Source organism: Galeopterus variegatus, unplaced genomic scaffold (genome assembly GCF_000696425.1).
Source record: "Galeopterus variegatus unplaced genomic scaffold, G_variegatus-3.0.2 Scaffold537, whole genome shotgun sequence".
In the NCBI taxonomy this organism is placed as follows: Eukaryota; Metazoa; Chordata; class Mammalia; order Dermoptera; family Cynocephalidae; genus Galeopterus; species Galeopterus variegatus.
The window spans coordinates 298,722-310,163 of NW_007726648.1; positions in this window are offsets into that span (position 1 = coordinate 298,722).

Here is an 11,442-nt window from a genome sequence, read left to right on the forward strand (position 1 = left end):
TGGTGGTAAGCAGAATGCTGATGGAAATATGGACAGTAAAGGCCATTCTGAGAAGATCTCAGATGTAAATGAGAAGGAATTACTGGAAACTGAGGCAAAGATCACTCTTGCTAAGAACTGGCAAGGAATTTGGCTGCATTCTGTTGATGGCCAAAAATTTTATGGAATGTGGAACTTCAAGGTGCTGAGCCAGGGTATTTGGAAGAAGAAATTTCTAAGCAGCAAAGCATTCAGGAAGCTGCATGGCTACTTGCAACAGTCTATCTACTCTGAGTTATGGTGACAAAGGCATGATGTAAAGTCAGAATTTAAAAGGGAAGCAAACTGTAAAGATTTGGGAAACTTGCATCCTGGCATGTGATAGAGAAGCGAGAGCATTTTCAGGAAAAAAATGAATGGTGCTAAGATTAGTACAAAGGAAAGGAATCATCAAGAGAAAGGGCAGGAAAGGCCCTGAAGGCACTGCAGAAGCCTCTGGGGCCAACCCTTCCATTTCAGGCCCGGAGGCCTAGGGAGACAGAATGGTCTTGGGAACAGGCCATAGATTTGCTGGTAAGCAGCTAATGCACCGTAAATATTCCTCTCTATTAATGAAAACCTTTAGGTTTGGGGATCCATGTTTTCAAACTTTTTAAGGAGCTTGTTGAGGTCTGCAAAAGCTTCTGCTAAACCTTTCACTGTAAATTTTCTTAAGAGTTCTTTTTATTCTCCTACAGTTTCATTTGTCTGGCCTCTTCAGCTATGTGTTCCTGATCCACTTGAGGAAACTTTGTATTTCCACTTACCCATGAAATGTTTAAAGTACAGCAGTCGCCCCTTATCTGTGGGGAGATATGTTCCAAAACTCCCAGCGGATGACTGAACCTGCAGATGTACCGCACTCTGTGTATACTGTCCTGTGCCGCATAACGACATGATGCATTATGATGGACTGCCTGCATGACAGTGGTCCCATAAGATCATAACAGAGCTGAAAATTCCTATTGCCTAGCGATGTTGTAGCCGTCATAACATCATAGCGCAACGCATTACTCCCGTGTTTGTGGTGCTGCTGGTCTAAACAGACCTACCGTGCTGCCAGTTATGTGAAAGCATAGCACGTACATTCACGTACAGTACAGAACACTTGACGATGAGAATACATGACTGTTACTGGTTTATGTATTTACTATAAGGCTCTTTTTATCATTACTTTAGAGTGTACTCCTTCTACTTATTAAAAAAAGTTTGCTGTTGAACAGCACACCGTGCTGTGCCAGCTGCAGCCTCATCTGTGTTGTGTTTACTATGCCTCTGATTGCATCATTGCTCTTGTGCTTGATTTAATCTCATGTTTTGTTCATCATGGCCCCTAAGTGCACAAGATCCACTGCTAAAGTTGCCAGTGAGAGGTCACATTGAGTGATTGACCTGAAACTAAAATTAAAAGTGATTAAGGACTACGAAGGTGGAAGATCGGTGAGGTTACTGCCCGCCAGCCAGGCATGTCCCATTCCACAATAGCCATGATCTTGAAGAACGAGAACGAAGTGACAGAAGCTGTTTAAGGATCTGCTTCACTGAAGGCAACAAGACTAACACAAATTCGAGACGGGCCTATATCTGATAGGGAGAAACGTCCAATGACCTGGATTGAAGACAGGCACAGAAGCGTATTCCTTTGTGCACACTGACAATCACGGCCAAAGCAAAAAGTTTATTTGCAATGCTGAAAGAAAGGGCTGGACCTGACTATAGTGTTGGATTTCCTGCGAGCTCTGGGTAGTTTAAAATGACTCAAGAATTGTTACTCATTACCTACTGTGAATGTGAGCAGGGAGTCTGCGAGTGCTGACGTGAAGGCAGCTGAAGAATTTTTGGAAACTTTAGATAAGCTGACTACAGAGGAAAATTACTTGCCAGAGCAAATCTTCAATATAGACAAACTCTCCCTCTTCTAGAAATGGATGCCTGAAAGGACTTAAGTCCATAAGGAGGGCAAGTTAATACTAGGTTTCAAAGCTTTTAATGACAGGATAACAGTCTTGCTTGGGGGCAATGTTGCAGGCTACACATTGAGACCCTCTGTGACCTGGCCCAGTGAGAACCCCAGGGCCCTCAAGCATGTCAGTAAGCACGCACCGCCAGTGTCGTGCAGGAGCAATGAGGAGTCATGCGTGATCCAGCTCATCGTGCTAGAGACTATGATGTCTTCCGAGATCCCTCCTGAATTGCTGTGGAATGCAGTGACATGGAGAAGTACTGTTTGGAGAATAACACAGCTTTCAAGATTTCGCTTGTTGCTGATAATATTCCTGCACATCCATGCCTTTTATCGGTGGTCTTCAAAGTGGTGTTTCTCCCTCCAAACATCACCCCTTTGATCTAACCCATAGATCGAGGAGTTATAGCAGGTTTTGAGACCTACTACCTGAGGAGGACCTTTGCCCAGGTTATTGATGCGACTGAGGAAGACACTGATGGAATTGTGGAAGGATCACAACAACTATGACGGCATCCAGAACCTTGCTTGGGCTTGGGGTATAAGTGTATGAATGGCGTCTGGAGGAATTCACTCGGAGGCCTGTCCATGACTTCAAAGGATTTGCCAAGGAGGAGTTGCAAATATCCACAAGACTGTGGTTGAGATAACAAACAACTTTCACCTGGGTGTGGCTGAGGATGGCTTTGAGGCGCTCCTAGAGGTTCCTGAGCAATGAACTAATGAGGTGTTGCTGGAACTGGAGCAGGAACGCATAGCTGAAGAAGAGGCCAGAGAAATGGAAACTGTAGGAGAATAAAAAGAACTCTCCAGAAAATTTACAGTGAAAGGTTTAGCAGAAGCTTTTGCAGACCTCAACAGGCTCCTTAAAAAGTTTGAAAACATGGATCTCAAACCAAAAGGTTTTCATTAACAAAGAGGAATGTTTATGGTGCATTATCTGCTTACCAGCAAATCTATGGTTTTATTAAAAAAAGAAACAAACCAAGCAAACCACCATGGACATATTTCTGAAAAGAGTGAGACCCCCTCAAGAAGAGTCTCAGGCAGATCGTTCAGGAGGTGTTCCAGAAGAAGGCATCGTTACCATGGGAGGCAACAGCTCCAGGTGCATTACTGTCCCTGAAGGCCTTCCAGTGGCACAAGACGTGAAGGCGGAAGAGAGTGATGTTGACAGTCCTGACCCTGTGCAGGCACAATGACAAAACTGCTTAACGACTCATTTCTCATCATTAAGCGCCACATGGCTATACTGTTCCTTCTTTATGTATACATACCTATGATAAAGTTCAAGTCAATTAAGATCAAGTTTATTTGGCACAACTGTCGCTGTCGGTCAGAACACATTTTCTGTTCACGTCTTCCATCTATAAGTTTAATGCCTTTTCCATCTATCCTAAGCACTTATCACACACCGTGGTGGTAACTTTTGCAGTGTGAGATGCGACAACAAAACTCACCTGAACTTCTTTTTCCTTCACAATTTCATGGATAGAAGTTTGCTCTTACTGTAGATCTTAGCAACCTCAGCATACGATTTCCTTCTTTCCTTATTAAATCAAGAACTTTCACCTTTTCACTTAAGCACATTCAGCTTCTCTTTGGAATATCCGAATTGCCAGGATAACTAATCCTGCACTTCCCGGCTATTTTTAATCAAAATAAGGGTCGCTTAAGCACAAGCACTGCAGTATGGTGCTTGTGCTTAAGCGACCCTTACGGTGACAGTCAATCTGATAAGCAAGATGGCTACTGAGTGACTAACAGGTGGGTAGTGTCATGGACATGCTGAACAAAGGAATTATACGCATCCTAGCAGGACTGCATGAGATTTCACCACACCACCCAGAATAGCACACAATTTAAAACTTACTAATTCTTTATTTCTGGAATTTTTCATTTAATATTTTCTGAGTAGGGTTGGCCATGGGTAACCGAAACAGAAAAGCAAAACCACAGATAAAGGGGTACTACTGTATCCATAAAACATAACATACCAGAAAGCATGGGAAATGTCATGCAGATCTTGACAACATAAATATTACTAAAGAGTTTTGAGATATTTCAATTATTTAGAAAATAATCTTCCAAATCCAATTCATAAAAATTGATGTTCTGAAATGTATGCAACGTAAGTGGCCAATGAAACCACCTTTAGAACATTTATTTTGAACACTTTATTCAAGAAGTAAAATTCTTCTCTAGAGCAATGAAGTTCATATCACCTTCAAATTGTTTTTTTTTTTTTTTTTTTTTTTTAAAAAATGACCGGTAAGGGGATCTCAACCCTTGGCTTGGTGTTGTCAGCACCATGCTCAGCCAGTGAGCAAACCGGCCATCCCTGTATAGGATCCAAACCCGTGGCCTTGGTGTTATCAGCACCGCACTCTACCGAGTGAGCCACAGGCCTGCCCTACCTTCAAATTGTTAACCACATTCAGGTGATCGGTATTTGCCTCTTCCTTCTTTTTGCATCTTCACTTTGCACTGTGGTTGGAATTCATTCAGTACAGAAAAAAATTAAATTTTCACTGAGGCTCTTTCAGGCTCTGTGCATATGCAAGATAAAAGAAATGATCCAGAGTGCCAAGTACTGCAAAAGAAGGTTCCTTGTTAGACACCTGAAGCAAGCAAGTATCCAGTGTTATTAATCATCATTTTAATCTTTCCTAAGTCACAGCTGGTGACTCCTAAAATATAACACTAATAGTGTTTACTCTCCTATTGGCATTACTAGCCTGAAAGTTCCCTTTGCATAATAACATTGACTCATTCAGGAGTCAAGAGGTAAGAAATGTTTTTACAGGCCATTATCTGCAAAAGATGTCTTCTTATGTTTTCTGGGAATGCCACGTTTTAGTCTGTTTTTGCTGCTACAAGAGAATACCTGAGACTGGGTAATTTATAATGAACACAAATTTATTTTACTCACTGTTCTGTGGTCTGGGAAGTCCAGGATTAAGGCACTGGCATCTTGTGAGGGCATCCTTGCTGCATCACCCCATCGTGGAAGGCAGAATGGAGGTGATACAGGAGGAGCTCAGTTTCCCTGGGTTCAGGTTTCAGGACAGGCCTCTGGGTTTCCAGCCACTCCCTGAGGTCTCAGGCCCCCTCCTCTGAGATCTTCCCTGGAGGAAAGTTACTGTTGCCGGTTAGGCCTACTTTTAACAGGAGGAAAATGAGAACATAGGGGACTGGGTTATGCTAATCCAGTGGCTGGGCATGATCAGTAGAGAGCACAGAACATTCTTGAATGTGCCTGGTGCATGTGATATGGTCTGACCAGTGAACGTGCTCCAGGAACAGACCGATTGAGCATGTGCAAGACTGATGTTACATAACTGGGAGCCACCCCCTTAACTGAATATTCATTAGATAAACTATAAAGGCCGAATCCCAGGTGAAGGTGGGGGTTGCTCACCTTCCTGGAGGCAGCCTGCACTTTGTTGGCTGAGGTGTATATATGTTACTTTGTATCAAACTTACTTTCAGCAGCAGCTGCTCACTCTTGAGCCAGCCTGCACTTTGTATTGAACTTTAGGTATGTTTTTCTTGCTTTTGTATTAGACTTGATGTCTATACTGAACTTACTTTTGTGTTAGACTTGATATCTGTACTGAACTTTCTTTTTTTTTTTTTTTTAACGATGACCAGTAAGGGGATCTTAACCCTTGACCTGGTGGTGTTAGCACCACGCTCTCCCAAGTGAGCCAACCGGCCATCCCTTTATAGGGACCCGAAACCGTGGCCTTGGTGTTATCAGCACCACACTCTCCCAAGTGAGCCATGGCCAGCCCTACTGCACTGAACTTTCTTTTGTGTTAGACTTGGTGTGGGCCCTACTCAGTCTCTGGAGCTATGCCACACTCTGTGAAACCTGTATTTCTTACCTATTTTATTAAACTTGTTCCCACTTTCTGCTGTGACTCTGCCCTTGAATTCTTTCCTGCAGCAGAGTCAAGAACCTGGTAAGAGGACGGGGTGGGTTGAGGCTGACCACCCCCCGGCCCCTACCTCCAATATCAGCAAGAGCAGGCAAGAGAGGGTCCTACTACTTTAACCTTGAGCCCTTTTATAAGGGTTCTAATCCCATCCATGAGGGCTCTGACCTCATACTTAACTCTTAAAAGTCCCACACCTCTTCACACTGTTATAATGACAATTAAATTTCAACGAGTTTTGGAGGGGACATTCAAACCACAGCACTATGAATCAGCAAAGTTTGACCAAGAGAAAAGAAGCTGTGATGGATGGTGATGAAGGATCAGAATACCCTAAGGGTCTAAGTGATTCTGCCAGCAAGAGAGGAGAGGGTTATTCAAGGGTCAAGTTGCAGATCGAAACATTCAAACACAAGAAACTACACCCTTCTAAGATGTTTGCATAGAATGGTGATTATAGCAAGCATATGGGGGACGGTCTCTAGAAGGATGGTAGCTAGGTCTTATCTGTACTCTTTGATTCTACGACCTTGAGAATATATACAAGCATTTTATAAACTGATGTAAAAGATTTAGAGGAAGACTTTTTACTTGGTTCTACAGAAAAGTCAAAATGGGTCAAAAATTCAGCTTAAAACAGAGTTTCGAAAGGAGTTCTAAGGAATTAGTTGGTAAGCTAGTGAAGTGTAAATGTACTTAACAGAGCACTTTAAATTAGTTGTGTAAGTTATTTCGTTATATAAATTATCTTTTTTAACCCTGACCACAATATTGAAGAAGATAATGTTATTTCCTCTTTATAGATGGGTAAACAGAGAATCAGGAAAATATCTGGCTTTCAAAACTCATGTAAATATTAAGGGAGTTTGAACTTAAACTTAGTGCTTTCTCCAAAATGCATGCTCTTTCCACTGGAACATATCGCTTCTAGTAATTTTGTCAATTTTCTTCTGTGACCACCTATTAAAACATCTTTTGTTTCTAAGTCTTTTAATTCTTTTATTATTTAACACTTTTATTCTATTACAAACAAATAATTCTATTATTATTTGATTGTTTAGATCAAGACAAATGTATTTAACAATTGTTCTACACATTTATTTTGGAATAGCTGTGGAATAAGAAAAAATGAAAGGAATCAAAAAAATGTACATGACCATACCTTTCAAAGGTAATCATTGTTAATATTCTGTTATAGATCCCTTCAGTCTCCTCAAGATTGCATTGTAATACCTTTTTTTTTTCTTTTAAAGATGACCGGTAAGGGGATCTTAACCCTTGACTTGGTGTCATCAGCACCACGCTCTCCCAAGTGAGCTAACCAGCCATCCCTATGTGGGATCCGAACCCTTGGCCTTGGTGTTATCAGCACCGCACTCTCCCGAGTGAGCCACAGGGCCGGGTCTGTAATACATTTTGTTTACAAAAGCTGTTTCACAGTCAGCTTTTAAAATACTCATATGACAAGCATTAATTGGATGCCTAAAATGTGTTATTATATAACAATATATTGCAAACAGTTTCCCATTATTAAACATCTTCTGTAGTCGTACTTTCTTTCTACAACATTGCAAAAAATCTAAGACAGATCTCCATCTTTTTGCTTACTGAATGAATGATATGTGCTGATATTTTTGTATTTAATGAAAAACTACAAAAAAGTTAAATTACTATTGTACTATTTTTAGTGTTCTATGATAGAGTCTCTGAGCTGTCTGCAGAACCACATTACCATCTGTCGTAACATTTTGTGATTTGCTTTATCTGCTTTGAAGACATTTCCTGGGGTCTGGTATAGCCACAGGTTGGTAAACTACGGCTTGTGGGCTAAATGTGGCCTGTTGCCTGTTTTGTTGCAGAGGTAGTAGGAACCCAGACACAAGCGTTTGGTTGCTTATTGTCTATGTGTGTTTTGCTGCTGCAACAGCAGAGTTGATGGCCCACAGAGAGCACATGGCTCAAAAAGCCTATTTGGGCCTTTACAGAAAAAGTCTGCTGACCCTTGATATATATTATAATGCTAAAAGGTTGACTAATGCTCTCAAGCATGTCTGGCCCATATACTCACAGATCGCCATATTTAAGTACTATACAGGTTATTCCAAATAGAGATTTCAGGTCTGGGGCACAACGTCAAAAGGCTGAATCACAGTCCTCTCTACAGCCTCCCCCAAATCCATAAAATCAGCAGAATGCAAATAAAATCATAAATCACCCAGTCTTCAGCCTTAGTCAGAGACAGGGAGCAACTCAAATTTCAAACTACCTGTAGATAGAGAAATAAATAAACACCAAATTCCAACAGAACGTCCGCTCCTACAAGCCTGTGGGGGCAAAGAGTAGGGAAGTGTGGTTTACACAACTCTATTTAGAAGAAAAGAGGAGAGCAGAGGACTTGAACAAGTATAGACAAAAGTCACCCCAGCAGGAAAAACACAGGTGTGGGAAGGGACTCTTCACAGTGCTAGGTACATGGATAAGGCCTGAAAGTGACTGGGCCTGTGGGCAGCAGCCTCAGAAAGCATTTTTAGAGTCAGGTAAATAGGGAAGGAGACGTGTCCCTCAGATACACTGCAGTGAAGGGAAAGAGGGAGGTTAAGGATCTTGGATAAGGCCTGAAAGTGACTGGGCCTGTGGGCAGCAGCCTCAGAAAGCATTTTTAGAGTCAGGTAAACAGGGAAGGAGACGTGTCCCTCAGATACACTGCAGTGAAGGGAAAGAGGGAGGTTAAGGATCTGGAGAAATAAGAGACAGCCACACTTCCACTCCCTAGACTACCACAAACTCATTTATTAAAGCAACTGCACTTCCATATCCCAGCTGAACTGGGCATTCGCAATGTCCACAAAATGCCTGGGAACAGCAAAGTCAAACACAAGTCCGTACGAAGCAACCAGAAGAGCAATACAAAGAAAATGTGGATCATACTTTTAAGCTCATGAAATTCTCGCCCCAAACCAATTATGAAGTCGAACCGTGTAAGACAAAACTCTATGCTGAATCATAGACTCGCAAACAAGCATGTGAAGATAATTTTTTAAGAAACTCTTAGAACGACAGCTCCAAAGACTAAGAAGAGATATGGGCCTCCTCTGCCCTCCCCGCAAAACACAGGAAAAATGCAACAGGAATTGACCAAACTCAGGAAAAGTAGTTAAAGAAAAGGCGCAAGCACCTAAAAAGTGCCCAAGGAAGAAGAAATCCAAATAAAAATCTAGTACGAAGCACTGAAGCAGTGATGAAAGGCAGTAAACCAATCAAGAGAATAAAACTGAGATAAAGGCATTTAAAGACAAACCAGAGAGAAAGTAATGGGAATGAAAAACAGGCACACACACAAAAAATACAACATTTATATAATTGGACTCTTTGGAGAGGATAAATAAAACAATGGAACATAACTAGTGTCTAAACTCAAAAAGCTTTCCTGAAATAAGAAAACTTAAATATAAATATTGGAAAGGTTCACCATATTTATGGGGAAAATGACCTAGTATGATAAAGTCTGAACTATACTTTAGAAAAATCACTTCAAAGGCTTCAAAGACAAAGGTAAAATCGTCAGTGCCTCCAGGCATATAAAGATCAAGTTACTTATAAGGGCAAGAAGATTAGGCTGACATCAGACTTCTCAAGAGCAACATACAACGCTTTCACAAAGCTTCAAAAAAAGATAATACTTCCTGCCAGAATAAATTCAACCATCTTTAAGGAAAGACAACAATTTAACATCCAATTAACAATTACTCAACATACAAAGAAGCAGAAAAATGTGACACATAACCAAAGAAAAACTGGTCCAATTGCAACAGACCCAGAAATAGTATGAAATTAGCAGACACATCCTTTAAAACACCTTTTATAAATATGCTCAAGGATGTAAAGGTAAAGTGTGAGCATAATAAGGTGAAAAATGGAAGGCATAAAGAGAAATCCAAATAGAAATTCTAGAGCTGAAAAAGACTATTTGAAATGAAATAAAATTCACGGGATGGGATTATCAGCAGAGTAGACACTGTACAAAGAATGATCACAAACATGAAGATACAGAAATAGAAATGCTTTTAAGTGGGAGCATTAAGGGAAAATAATGACTGAAAAAAGCCCTGCACTTCAGTGACCTGTGGGGCAAGATCAAGTTGTCTTATATGTATTTGGAGGTACCAGTGTGAAGTCATGATTTCCTAGCTCTGCCAGTTGAAAGGGCCTAGAAGCAATGACACCCCAGTCTCAATGAGCACAGTTAGCATCCTGATCTCGCTTTCCAAACACCTTTACCCACAAAAGAATACAGGGCTCCTTGAAGAAATGACATATCCCAGGTTTGGGATGTGAAAGATACAAGATTAGCCTGGAGCATCTGGTTGTGCCAGAAAGTAATGAAGTGCTCAAGCAAAATTATACAACATGGGAAAAAGACACAGAAGTCAGCTGGAAGGGACTCTCACTACCCAAGTCTGGGACAATTTGGGCAAAATAAATAAGGATGGTAATTACTTATAATCCATTGAATCCAAGACCCACGAGGCTATACTAACGATTAAATAAGAAAAGAAGGCTCCTCCTTATAGCAAGAAGCTAACTGATAAGTTTGGAGGCAGTGGTGGAGCTGGATAAACACCATTCTGGTTTGGGCAAGAATTGTCAAGGAATGCTACGTCTCCTTTGATGAGGTCTTAAAATGTCCTACCACAGATTGCTTACTAATTGCGCAGAGGAAAACAGTTAACTCTATAGTTGAGAAACAAGGCAATATTTTGACTAAATCATCAAAATTAATATTACCAATTAAGAACAGATGGATATCAAGTGCCTCCAAATGTGATACCCCGAGAAGGACATTATTTATGTAGGAATTTGGCCAGAAAATGCATAAACTGAGCTATAATCTAATCATGAGGAAGCGTTAGGCAAACCCAAACTGAAAAACATCCTATAAAATAACACATACATTCTTCGAAAGTGTCAGTGTCACAAAAGGCAGAGGAATTGTTCCATATTGTGTGGCTACTGCTAATGTCAGAATCCTGTCACCTGGGCTGATTGTGGAGTTCTTTTAATCCTGTCCTGACGTCAACTGTACAGCTACTCGACTATGCTAGTTGTCGGGCTCTTTTACCTGCCGGTAATCCCACACCAACTAGGCTGATTGTTGAGCTAGGGCTGAGTCTGGAGCTCCCAGGTCCCTCAAGCCCATTCACAGACTGGGTCACAAACCCTTCACATGCCAGGCTGGGTCACCAGACCCCTTACACGCAGGTCTATGAGCTAGGTAACTGTCCAAAAGATCCTTGGAGCCATAGGTTGGAAAGCATGGCTGTGCAGGGCAGACGCCCAAGGCAGACGCCCGCCTGCCTGCTTCACTAAAACTCCTATCTCTCTCTTCTCTCTCTCTCTCTCTCTCTCTCTCTCTCTCTCTCTCTCTCTCCCTGAAGAACACAAGAATAGCAACAAAACTAAAAAGATATATTGGTATGCATGTGCAGTAACTACACACACACACACACACACACACACACA